This window comes from Amphiura filiformis, chromosome 4 (assembly GCF_039555335.1).
Source record: "Amphiura filiformis chromosome 4, Afil_fr2py, whole genome shotgun sequence".
Classification (NCBI taxonomy): domain Eukaryota; kingdom Metazoa; phylum Echinodermata; class Ophiuroidea; order Amphilepidida; family Amphiuridae; genus Amphiura; species Amphiura filiformis.
The window spans coordinates 43304053-43318696 of NC_092631.1; positions in this window are offsets into that span (position 1 = coordinate 43304053).

Here is a 14644-nt window from a genome sequence, read left to right on the forward strand (position 1 = left end):
TTTCGTAAGGGAACTCACTGTACTGTACTAGTGCTGTGCGAGCACATGAGAACATCCTTGACGCCATTATGTGCACGATTATATGCCTTACACGTGTTGTTTCACAATCCCCGCGCTACGGGTATGCTTACTTCTAAAACACAACGTATACTGTATGATTCGGCATTACTTCACTTTCCACAAACAAACGTCAAGGAATGAACTACTTATATTATCACCATGGTGACTACTTCTCTTTTCTCTTTTATATACATGATGAACACTGTCACCAAATGTGCATTTCTTTTACTGACATAACCTAGCATTTTCGCTTCAACACATAGAGAATTTTCTGGAGTATAAACTTATCATCTAGGCCGCTCCTGATGAGATCCCGCCTATCAACATGATAAAGAGGATCGAAACACGTGTCGGGCATTTTTCTTAAAATGCATGGAACAGCTATGGTTCCAGTTAACGTACACACTCTACGTCTACATCTACGTCTACATCCAAGAAATTACCAACTTTAATAGTTGAGCTCCACTATCACAATGCCATTTTTCGGCACTCTTACTACAAACTACTTTTATATTCAATATTCATAACGGAGTCTCACAACTCTTCTCATCAGCGCATCATATATATTATGTTGTCTCATTCTGCAGAAACGTATACATCACATCCACATTGAAACTTGAAGGATTACCTATATTTTTTATTCTCTTTACTTGACTACTTACTATACGTTCACCATTATATAGGCCTATTATTGGCATGTATTTGGACTTATATGGCGTCTCTGTATACTATCACTGATGAACTTGTCACCTCCATCTTTGACATACTTCTTTATCTTATAAATTCATTCACTTGAGCGTCTCTGAATGAGGGGACTGAATCCAACCCCATTACGTTTCACATACTGACGTATTTGCGCTACGTATTTGGGCGACTTTGTCATTGCACCCATCTTGGTGTTGTTGTATTTTTCATTTATTCCTTATTCTTATATTATTTCGTGGTTATCTTGTTTTTCATTATAATTTGTTTTTATGATAATGTTATCTGTACTTTTTTTATCTGTTTATCTGTACTATTATAGTTTGTTTTTAATATTGTTCAGCGCTTTGTGATCTTGTTTGATGTAAATGCGCTATATAAAAAAAGTAAATTGTATCTTATCAATACATTAGCCTTTGGTCATTATTCCCTTGGCAATTATGCTCTTAGGAGGTAGTTCTAAAGGAACAACTAGTAATTCCTCGTGAACAAACCCTCTTTTTGGAACCCCTTCACTAAGATAATACAAAATAGGTTCTTTGGATTTTATAACACTCCGTTCTATTCGATACACAGTTAAGCTCCATATATAAATACCGATCACCTACAGTAGATGGTAAACGTACTTCATTTGTTTCTTTTGTTGGTGCAGAAGATTTTACTGCAACAGTGTTATTCTTTATGGCTTCTGGTGTTTTTTTTGCCTTTTAATCTAGTTGTTTCATTATTTAATGCTTTGATTACATCTGGCAGGCGAGCGACCCATTCTGTGGATCGCACATTTTTTTCGTTTCTTGCTTCCATCAAAATTTCTTGAACATACTGATGTCCAAATAACTTGTTGGCCAAAGTAAGGTTAAACCTTCCTACGATTCCCTGTGCTCTATGTAAACCTGTTTCACCTCTTCTTATTGCAACATGTTTAGATTTCATTATTTGCTTACTTCTCCCATAAATTCACGACCTGGATCAACTTGTAATAATTGAGGCCATGTTAAAGGTCCACGCTTATAGATATTTGCAAACGCTTTTGCAACTTCGTCAGACATTTTTGAAACCAGCGGTTCAGCATCCTTATAACGAGAAGCGACATCCATCATAGTTAGCGCATACTTAAATAATTGGCAAGCGATCATGAGGTAAAAATAACCAGTCTGCTTGATGCGCTTGATTGGGAATAGTAATATAAAATTTTGGTCTAGGAATATATTTTGGAGCGGATAAATAAATCTGCCATATTGCTTGTTTTTTTTAGCCAATTCTTTGCTACTTCTTCAGAGACTTTAGCAGATGAGGCTAAGTTTTCAATCGCAGGTATGTCTCTCCAGTATCCTTTAGGACTGTAATGAATACTAGAATTTTTTTTTTTGCTTGTATATATAATGAGTACATAAAATTGTGTTAAAGACTTTCAAACAAATTATGAATCGGATGACATGCAAGCTGCACGATTAGCCGAAGTTTTTTGGAAATGAATAAAGATTATTTAGATACTGAGGACTATGAAAGATGGCAAAATGACATATATAATATAAGAACAAGTCAAACTGACCAATGCCCTGACTGTCAAATACCAATGGAACCAAATGAATACAAGTCATGCTGTCCAAGTTTTTTTTTACCAGTGTGCACCTTACATTTTGTCCACACTAACTTGGATTTGAATCTGATGAACTTTGTGTACCCCCGGTACACTTGGAACTGAGGAACTTTGTTTAACTGGTTTATTTTGGTAAATATCACCTGCATAATACTGCCAGTGCCATCATGAATCTAACCAATTTAACTAAGAGTACTGTAAAGAAACTTTTAACTTCTTTTCAAGATAGTATGTCATATCTGTCATTCCCTGGGTTTACATCAGAAGAAATCTTTGACAATTCAACATGGAAAGTAGTTCCCAAATCGCTATCAACAACTATTGCGGTAAACCCCATCTTCTATGATAAACTTGTTGCTGAATTAGTACAAAGGTATGGAGAACCTGAAAAGAAAGGGACTCGTCATGGAGATATCTTCAGGTGTTCAGTACATGATGATGATGATGACTCAATTAAGACAGTAACTGTCACATGCTACTCTTCTACAACAAGACTCTCCATTCAGGGAACTTTACATTATCTGTGGGTGGATACTGTATTGAATGACATACATGATATAATCATGCAAGATGGACCTAACACAGTGTCATTTGACCTAGATCTTGGGGCCAATGTCAATAGCAATGCCAGCGCTGATGATAACACTCTTAGTAGTGATGATGAAGTAGACTTTTCTTCACCTATAACTTCAACTCCAGTACTCAAAGAAGTGAAATCTACAAGTACTGGGGTTTTATCAGTATCCACAGCACTTGAAACTACTAGCACTAAATCAAGCAAGGATGAAATAATCAGTGATCTTAGGCAGCAAGTAAACAAACTTACAGATGAAAACAAACTACTAAAAACTCAACTAAATGAACAATGTGACAGAAATGCCCTGCTACAAGCAACTGTTAACAGTATGACGGATTTGGAAAATATGAAATTCACTTCTGTATCTAAATCAGCCAAGTCAGAATCTACCTTCCACCACCAGTCCCCCACAATTCAAGTTCACAATCCATTCAGTGTCTTGGATGTGGAGGACATTCTAACTCTGCAGCTGTCCCCAGTGCTCCAAATTTGACACCAGTAAGGACAAATGCTAAACCTGACCCTGAAGTTCCCAGGTCACCCAGACAGCCAGCTAAAAATAGATCACCTAGACAACCAAGTCCCCCAAAATCTACAAAGCAAGCTGAATCCACCAAAATTAAACCTCAGAATAACTCAAATACAGCTCAACAACAGTCACCAGACTCACCACAGATCATCATCTTTAGCAATTCAATTTGCAGAGAGATTGATGGTCAACGCTTTTATAGAGGTAAATCCACCAAAGTTTTTTGCAAAAGGAGGCGCTACCATCGTAGATGTACAAAGAATGGTTAAGGACTGCCAGTTCAAAGACCCAGAGTATATAATCCTCCAGGCGTGGACGAACAATACATCTCGGGAATCGACTGAAGATTGTGCCAGAAAGGCAAGAACATTGATAGATACAACTTTAGACAAATTTCCAACAGCGCAAATTATCATTTCTGGAATTTTACCAAAACTCATCCCACTGGACAGAAGCAATGCTCAAAACCGGACTATAATTGAACTTAACGAACTGCTAAAACGCAAGTGTCATGACAGTGTTAGATTACAATATGTAAGTCATGAGGACACTTTTGTTAGAGAGAATGGTCTAATACGTACTGATCTCTATTCAGATTATACTCACATGAACAATCGCGGTCTTGGAAGATTTCTATTTAATTTAAGAAACGCTGTATTCAATATATCTTGTTTAAACCCTGTGCCCATACACCCACCAAAAACATAGGGTTCCCCAAAGGTAATGCAGCATATCAAAACAAACTTAGATACAGTGTATGTATTAGTAATTCAGAAAGCTCAAATGTGAATACCAAACTTAATCAATATGGTAATTCATTAGATTGTAAAGTATTACGTGAAAAATGCTCCAAGGATAAAAATGTAAATAAGAAAAGAACTTCAAAAAACTTAATTAAATGTTGTGAATGTACTTGTAAAATTGAAAACTGTAAATATATTGTATGTAATAATTGTAACCTTGATTTCCATGTATCATGCACTGATATGAATTCTTCCAGTGACAGCAATGATTCTTGGATCTGTAACCATTGCTTTACTAAAATGTGCAACAATGAGCTCCCATTCAATGAAGGTTTTATTGATTATAAATTTTGTACTTCTAATGGTTTTAAAATAGCTCATGTCAATATTAGAAGTCTGCGTAATAAAGTTGATCATATTAGAATTTTACTTGATGAAAATAACGTTGATATTTTATGCTTAACTGAAACATGGCTAAATAATGATATCGACAATAGTGAGGTTCATATAAATGGTTACAATATTAGTAGATTTGACAGATTTGATTTAAATGGTGGTGGGATTTTATGCTATATAAAAGATGGTATTGTTTTCAAAGAAAAGTCTGATTTGCAAAGTAATGTTGAAGCAATCTGGATAGAGCTAAACCTGCCCTACACCAAGCCTATCCTACTTGGCACTGTGTACCGCCCACCTGACTCAACAGCAGATTACTTGGACAAATTAGACTTACTTTTTCAAAATACTACTTCTCTTTATGATGATGTTATTATTGTTGGGGATTTTAATGTTGATGTAAATAAACGATGTAATGCAAGTAAGATCAAGAAACTTTCAACACACAGTAACCTTTGTCAATTAATTAATGATTTTACAAGAATCACTGAGTCTACTAAAACTATTATTGACTTGGCATTTGTATCAAAACAGGACAAAGTATCATGTTCAGGTGTACATAGTTTAGGACTTTCTGACCATTCATTGATATATATTATTCGTAAAAACAAAAGGTTAAGGTTCCTCCAAAGATTATTAAAGCTAGGTGTTTCAAGAATTTCAATGAGCATAATTTTGTGGAAACAATTAAGCAGACTAATTGGGATAAGGTACTAGAATGTAATGATGTAGATAATGCCTATAATAATTTCCAAGATATGTTTGATCAAGCGGGCAATTTACATTGTCCAGTGAAAGAAAAGAGGGTCAAAGGCTTGTATCCTGATTGGATTACAAGTGAGTATATTAAACTTTCTAAAGATCGGGACCATTTTTTCAGAAAAGCTCACAAAACTAATGACTCTCAGGATTGGAAAATGGCAAGACAACTTCGCAATCAAGTAAATAAACTAAATAAGACTTTGAAAAAAACCTACTGTACAGATGCAATTAATAGTAATGTAAATGATTCAAAGAAGCTTTGGGGTACTATAAGAAAATTAATTCCAAAAAATGTTTCCAATGTTACTAATGTTCAAACTAATGATGGCATTACGTGTAATGATAAAGAAACTGCTAATCAGTTTAATGATTATTTTACGTCTATTGGAAATACCTTGGCTGATAAATTTAAGTGTAGTAATTATAGAAACAATAATTCTGTGAATTATGAGCATGATGATTTCGAATTTGATTTTGTAGAACCTGAATTTGTTTTTAAACAGATTTGTAATTTCTCTAATAATAAGTCTGCAGGTATTTGTAATGTTAGTACTAAACTTTTGAAACTTGCTGCACCGATTATTTGTCATCCCCTTGCATATATTTGTAATCTTTCTATGTTCACATCCACTTTTCCTAATGAATGGAAAAAGGCAAAGGTTACACCTATATACAAGGCGGGTGACAAAAGCGATGTCAGCAACTATAGACCTATCTCAGTTTTACCTATTATTTCTAAGACATTAGAACGTGCTGTACATGATCAACTGTATAATTATCTCACATGTAACAATATTTTAAATTCATGTCAATCAGGCTTTAGACGTAATCATAGTACTAATACAACTCTATTAGATGTGACAGATCATATATTAATTAACATGAATAATGGCAAAGTTACAGGTTCAATCTTTTTAGATTTAAAGAAGGCCTTTGATACTGTTAACCATGACCTTCTTATTCAAAAACTTAACTCATATGGTATCAAAGGTAAAGCTCTTATTTGGTTTCGATCTTATCTTAATGGTAGATCTCAAGCTGTAAATATAAATTCTTCTCTATCAAACTTTAAAAATATTGATATTGGTGTTCCGCAGGGCTCAATATTGGGACCCTTATTATTTATAATATTTGTGAATTCATTACCAGAGGCCGTAAGTAGTAGTTGTAAGTGTGTGATGTATGCAGATGATACTACTATTTTAGTAAGCTCATCTGACCCCACTGTTCTGGAAAATAATCTTAATGCAAATTTAAAGAAAATTGCTGACTGGTTTCAGTCTAATCATTTAACTCTAAATACTAAGAAAACTAAGTTGATGTTGTTTGGAACAAGGCAAGCTTTAATTAATTATAAAAACATATCCCTCATTTATGAAAGTGTGAGCATTGAAAGAGTTGATAAGTATAAGTATTTAGGAGTCACATTTGATCCACATCTTACTTGGGATGAGCATGTTAGTTATCTTTCTTCAAATGTATCAAAACGTATTGGTGTTATTTGTAGAGTAAAAAAGTATCTTCCTTTTAGATCAGTTAAAACACTTGCCCAAGCCCTCGTCTTTCCTCACTTTGACTACTGCAGCTCTGTTTGGTCAAATTTTAGTGCTTGTCACACAAATGAGCTTCAGATTCTACAGAATCGACTTGCCCGTATTTTACTTTCTGCAGACATAAGAACACCAGTGGACAAAATGATGAAAGACCTGGAATGGGTTAAACTTGATAGTAGGTGGGAGAATCAGTTACTTATTTTAGTTTTTAAATGTCTAAAGAACATTGCTCCACATTATTTGTCATCTCAATTCACTTTCACCTCCTCTACTCATTCTAAGAACACTCGAAGTCAATCACATAACAAATTGGTTGTTCCAAGGTGGGAATTATCTTCTGGGCAGAGAACATTTCATTATAGAGCTGCCACTTCATGGAATAGACTTCCTTTTAATCTCTGTGCCAATTTGGATTCACTAAGCTTGAATGAGTTCAAGAATGTCTTATAATTTTGTTTGTGTTTAAGACATCAAGTAACTTATTATAGCCTTCCTCATTAATTTGTTAATTTGAACCTGTTCTTTATTTCTATGTTTGTGTATTAATTATTCATATTCTTATATAGTGTTATTTGTATATGAATGTTATGTATGTTATCAGGGCTTCCAGGGAGACCAGTACTTTTGTATTGATGGAATTTTCCTGAATAAATAACGAATAAATAAATAAATAAATAAACAAGTTGTGGTTTTATAAAACAAAATCAAGACCAAACACCTTCATAGATAGAAGACCAACTGCCTATTTATCTTTCAAAGAAACCAGCTCAGGATTGTGAAAAACATTTCATAACTTTGATTGATCACATTTTAGGATTTAATAATCCGCCTACAGTTGGGAATAGTCTAGGCACTATACGTGATTATATTGTGCAGAACAACATTCGTGTATTGACACCTGAGGGTGTGAGAATAATTTGAAATCACTAAAGCCTTCTAAATACTATAAACATACAACCTACTTCGATCAAGAACTAACAGGTGTTAGACCACCTAGCATAATCTCTGAGTACTTATACAAGGCTAAAAAAATATTTGTTGATTTTATTAAAACCCGTGAAGAAATACGAGAGGAAATTCAAGGCTTAGGTCCTAACATAACAACCCGCCATATCCTTATCTTATTTACAAGATTTTTGATTTGATTTTACCACCGAATGATATGGAAAACAGACGTATTTTTGACTTTATTCATTTACCAAGTCCAGCAACGCTTATAAAAAGAGAGCCAAAATGGAAACGTATTTGTAAAAAAATTATATATAAATCATAAATGATGAAAGAACAGGCAATCCTAATAAATGCCCTTCCTGTAAAGGATTAATGACAATCACTCAAAATGGATATTAATGAATCTGTTTAACATGTGGTATTTTAAAATATTCTTAAAAACGGTTCTTCTAAAAAACTACAACTTTAATTATCGTTAAATAAATTAACAAGTTAAACTCCCTGTAATTAATATCCCTATACCAACAACTGCTATTTCTCCTTTTTGCAATGCCGACTTTTGATCTTCATCAAGGAAAACTGTTAATTGGGGTTCAGGAGACATACCTTTATATGAGTAACCCAAACAAATTATTTTTGATTAAAAAAAAGTAAAATAAAAAAATAAAAAAATACATAAAATGTCTTTAAAAAAAAGTTTAAAAAAAGTAAAACCAGTGTTGCATACAACACGAACAAGCCGGCCGGCTTAATGACCTTTGACCCAAATATGTGAACATACTATAGACACTGGCTAATGTCAATTCATGTGTGCAAGTAGCGTCACTCAGCTATGTTTTTCTGGCAGAAGATGCAATTTGAAGGTATTTTAAGGTGACCCTTAACGACCTTTGACCCAAAATTAAAAAATACCACTTTTACACAGGGTAACAACAATTCATGTGTGAACATACCGCCTCTTTGATATTTTTTCTGGCTAATAAAAAATGTTTACGGCATGTGGTTTTAAACCCGAAAAAACCCCTTAATGACCTCTGACCCCAAATAACAAAAATGTCTCATTTACACTTTGTAATAACAATTCATGTGTGAATATATTGGCTCTCTGCTATTTTTTCCAGGCTAATAAAAATTATCGAAGATATATAGCTTTAGACCGGAAGTGACCCCTTAATGACCTTTGACCCTCAAATATGTGAACCTCCTATAGATACTGGCTAATGAAAATGCATGTGTGCAAGTGGCATCACTCTGCTATGTTATTTGTGGCAGAAGAAGCATTTTGAAGATTTTTTATCTTGGACCGAAAGTGATCCCGTAATGACCTTTGACCCCAAATTTGTTAACACCTAAAGACATTGACTAATAATAATACTTATGTGCACGTGTCATCACTGTACTATGTAACTTTAGACAGAATTTAATTTTTGAATTTTTAAAAAATTCAGACCGTAAATGACCCCCTTAATGACCTTTGACTCCAAATCAGTGAACAATCCATAGACATTGACTAATGTCAATGCATGTGTGCAAGTGGCGTCAATGTGCTAAGCTATTTGTAGAAGAAGAAGCACTTTTAGTGTCAAAAATAACGTTTTTGGCCGTCAACCGGAAGTAGTGACCCCTTAATAACCTTTGACCCCAAAGCTGTGAATACCCCAAAGGCACAGCGTAATAACAATGCATATGTGCAAATGGCGTCACTGTGCAATATTGCTTGTGGGAGAAGAAGCATGTTTACAGAAAGAAAGAAAGAAACTACTAGAGTCAATAGAATCTGGGTACACAGCGAATAGCTATATCTGGCAACCATATTTTGACCTTTTGACCCCAAAGTAAGCATTGACCTTTGGGGTCATATTTTTTAACATGTTTAGAATGTCATAAGAATCGTTCCTGTTGAATTTGAGCTATATTGGACCGATTTTAAAATTTGACCTTTGACCCCTATAACTTGACCCCTGGGTCAAAAATGTCATTAAATGCACTTTTCTCGTTTTTAGAGTGTCACAATGGTTATTACTATCGATTTTGAGCCCAATCCAAGCATGTCGGTGATTTAACCTTTGACCTCTATAATGTAACACCTGGGTCACGGGTGGGGTCAACTGTATTTGTTTTGTGTTTAAGATGTCACAAGGATTACTCCTGGTAATTTACCCAGTGGGCACAGGTTAGGATTTCGACGTTGTATCAACGTTGATACAACGTCGAAATCTAACCTAACCAGATTTCAACCTGATTTCAACCTAGAGATTGGTTGAAATCAGGTTGAAATTTCAACGTCGATACAACGTTGAAATTTCAACCTGATTTCAACCAACTTTCAATGCAAAAAATTAAGAAGGTTGAAATCAGGTTGAACTTCAACGTTGATACAACGTTGAAATTTCAACCTGATTTCAACCAATGTTTCAACGCACAACTTAATGGCCTTTTTAATACATAAGATATTATTAGGACAAAATAGGCCTATGCTTAGTATATTAACATGATTAAAGTAATTATATCCATGCCGCATGATCTCCCGATTTATACCGTAGGCCCTACTTCCGTTTCTCTTCTTCAAAAGTGGCCCGACGCGGCATTCATTACCTCCAACAAGCATGTAATGACTTACGCGAAAACACCGGGTGGTACGGGGTATGCTATACGGCCCCGTCGCCGCTCAATTGGCGGGCTGATGTTGATATGGGAATTCCTACAACTTGGTGGAAGCTGGTGCGACAAACACTTGTTGGGGGATGCAAAAAAAAAGGGGGGGGGGCTTAAAGTTTTGACCCTTCTAGGGGGTGGCCTTGAAAAAAATAAACTAACAATTTTCCTGTGAAAATTGAGTTTACATGATTTTCGATGGGATTGACCCATAATTTTTATGTCAAAAAGGGGACCCTGAACTATTTGAGAACTGATAATTTTTTTTGCATCAGACCCCGAACAAGTGTTTTGAACGGTCCCTAATAGGCCTATTGTTATTTCGCATATTCTTTTAACCATTTTACTAACACGTGATATTGCCCCGGGGTAATGTCCCGGGTATCGCCGCCGGCGTCAGAGGTGCAGAGGTCGGCATCCATGCGCGGGAGGCAACCGGGTGTGGAGTGAGTGGGCCGTACGCAGCGGTCATGTAGTCGGGCCCCTAGCCCCTGGCTGGAGCCGGCCGCATCATAGGCCTCTATGTTATCGATCATAGTCGGCGAAAGCAGGGGAGGGGGAACGCACTCTCTCAAATTTTGTCATGGGACGGCAAGTGTTATAGGTAGGCCTATAGGCCTACACGCACGTTTGGCAAGCTATTGTAGGTGGGTGCGTACGCTCGCGCACATTGCCGGTAGGCCCTACACACACGCGTTCGCAAGTGTTGGTGAGTACGCACGCGGGTTCGCAAATGTTTGCGAGTACGCACTCACGTTTGGAAGTTTTCATGCGTACGCTTGCGAACATTACCGGTATGCACACACGTTTGCAAGTGTTTGCAAGTACGCAAGCGCGTGCACAAGTGTTTGCAAGTACGCATGCGCAATCTCAAGTGGTTATATGATATTGCGGTTTATGGGTACGCATGCACATGCTCAAGTGTTATGGGTACGCACATGCGTTCGCGAGTTATTGCGGGTACGCACGTGCGTACACAAGTACTTGCAAGTAGGGGCCTAGGCCTACAAACGTACGTTCGCAAGTGTTTATGGGCACGCATTTGGCATGCGAGTTCGCAAGTGTTTTCGTGTTTGCATGTGCGTTCGCAAGTGTTTATGAGTACTCGCGTGCGTGCGCAGGTTGTTTGCATGTGCGCATGCCCATTCGCAAGTGTTTGCGAGTACGCAAACACGTTCGCAAGTATTTGAAAGTACGTACACGTGTGCGCAAGTGTTTGCATGTACACACCAGTTCGCAAGTGTTTATGCGTACGCATGCACGTTCGCAAGTGTTTGCAAGTACGCAAGCGTGTGCGCAAGTGTTTATGGGTACGCACGCACATGTGCAAGTGTTTATGGATACGCACCTGCGTTCAAAAGTTATTTCGGGTACGCACGTGCGTGCGCAGGTGTTTGCAAGTACGTATCGCTTTCGCCCAACACTATGGGATATTGCCCAATGTACAGCAGTGGAAGTAAATGGAGTTACACACGTACGAGTGACGTACATGAACTTGAGGCCTAAATTTGCAAATAAAACAGGTTAGTAAACATTTAAATTTTCTTTAAAAGTCTACTTGAATTTTGGACATATTGCAGCATGTATATTTCAACTTGTTTTTCCATTTTGTATCATCAGGATATGTTAAAATAGTTAAGCTTACTAAGCAGTTAAGATACAATACATGCCTGTTGTTCATGTTGTTCGAGCATATTCTCTAACGCAATGCGAGGGTATCCGTGAGCAAATTCGTTGCTAGTGTTTTTCGAGCAACATGCCTGCTGCATGCTGTATATACGATGAATGCACCATTAGACAGACACGATCATCATGACAGTGCCTTGACTTGTAGGCCTACTTTGTAGAAGACTCGGTCAGTTTGGAATATTTGCTGGGGTAATGTAAATGTAATTAACAAACTAGGCATGCTAGGCCCCTAGCCCTAGTCATATCGTACAGTAAAAGGTCTTGCTTGGTACTGCTGGGAGCATAGATAGGTGAACCCTAGCCTAGGCCCTAGACTACGTCCTAGTCATGTTCATGTCATGTGCATGATGTGCTAGGTCGTGTATTAAATGATTTTATATTTAGACATTTACGTTACCGGTAGGGGAGTCTAGGTTTGTAACTCCGTCAAGTTTTTTGATTTTTTGATATACATTACCCATATTTAATCCTACTGCATATCTATGCCAAATATAATGTTTCTGTGTAAATTATGGAAATAGTTGTGTTTTTATTTTAAATGATAATCCCTAAAATCCTAAATTGTTATTTTTGTCGTTACAGCTGACGTGTCGTTGCGCCACATGAAAGGAATCAAAATAAGATCAGTGAAGATTGGCCATGCAATAGACAGACTATAGTCCATGACAATGTACAATGTATAAAGCATCAAGAAAATTGACTTAACATCAGAAAGGTTAGATGCAGCCAAAGATTTCGGATGAACTGGTCACTTGAGAGAGCCATTAGTTTAAAAGAATGGCATGGAGCAACTCCTAGATCAACCCTCCTTCTTCCTGCAAATTCTGCCTTTGGGTCCACCGTAGAGCAGTTAGTACCACGTACTACTCATCAGTTTAAGTTCTAACCTTGTTAGTCATGAAGGGTCAAAGGGTCCTTCATTCCATCTATATCCCGCAGATGGAATGTACTCCCGCCTCAAATTCCAGGAATTGTGAAACGGACCAGCTTCAAATCTAGGCGCCAACCCATCAGCTTAATGATAACAGCTGTTATTGCCTTGATATGTGTCTTAACATACAAAGAAAGAAGGTGAACAACTAAGCAAGCAATACAGATTCTGGTCTAGATTTTCTTGATATTGGTAGTGATCATGAGTGACATCATCAATGCGAAATAAGCCTACTGATAGGGTTGACGTTTTCGATGCTTATCTCCTTCAGCTAAAACTGAGCACGACAAGGATCCTTTGAACATGTGTTGAAGGGTGGAGTGCAAGCGCAGAACAGTTCCAAAACTATTGATCACATTCTCTGTATGATCTGATCATCAGTCTAAGAAAGTTAGTGTGAAGTTTTTCCATGAGAAAAATAAAAGTATTTAGTTGTATAATCTGTCAACAATTTCCAGTTTAGTTAGCGTATCAAAAGTCAAGACTTAGAAACCATATTTTAAAGATACCTTGCATGGTATCAGAAGTTTTAAGTAAGTTGTAACGTAAAAAGAAGATTTATACGCGTTTTCTTCAAGTTAATATTGAATGGATATTCCAAATGCGCAAGCCAGGGAAACCCCTTATTAACATTAAATACGAGGTTCATTCAAAAAGTTCTACCTCCATCGTCACCTCTCTATCTTACGTGTCAGGCAATTGAAATTAAACATCCCAGCAAACACAAAATGTTTTCGAGATCATTCGCAAAAGGTTATAAAAGGTTGTCAGAAAACGTTTAAATGTCGGGTTATATAAAGGTTATATTAAGGGTATAAAACGTTTTCATAACATTAAAAAACATTTTTTGATAATTTTCTGCCCAGCAAACACAAAATGTATTACAGAAACGTTTAAATGTCGGGTTATATAAAGGGTATAATTTTTGAAAACTTGATACAAAACATTCTGAACAGAATGTTATTTTGGGGTTGAAAAAATATTTTGCGAAAAACGTTTGCCTAAAATATTTGCAATAACGTTTTAAAACCGTTTTCATGACATTTATATAACCCAACATTTAAATGTTATTAAAACGTTTGCTGGATGCAAATATTTTAACATTAATTAGTTATTTAAGTGTTGACAAAATATTTGGCAAAAATGTTTGCATTGATAGTTTACAATAGCATTTTGAAAACATTGTTAAAATATTGTTGTAGTGTGTTTTTATACAAAACGTTTTAAAACGTTTTCATGACCTTTATATACCCCGACATTTTAATGTTATAAATACGTTTTTACCTAAGCCAAAAGCCAAAATATAACTTATCTAAAACGTTTTTAAAACGTTTTTGTGTTTGCTGGGATGATTATACCCTTACATCTTGGCTACAAAATAAAAGTTATTAAATGTAATGTTTGGTTTTTAAGATGTGTTTGTTGAAGCGAATACAGATTTGGTGCGCCGGAAACGGTCTGAAAGATTTAAAAGGTGGCCTACATCTATGTGGAAG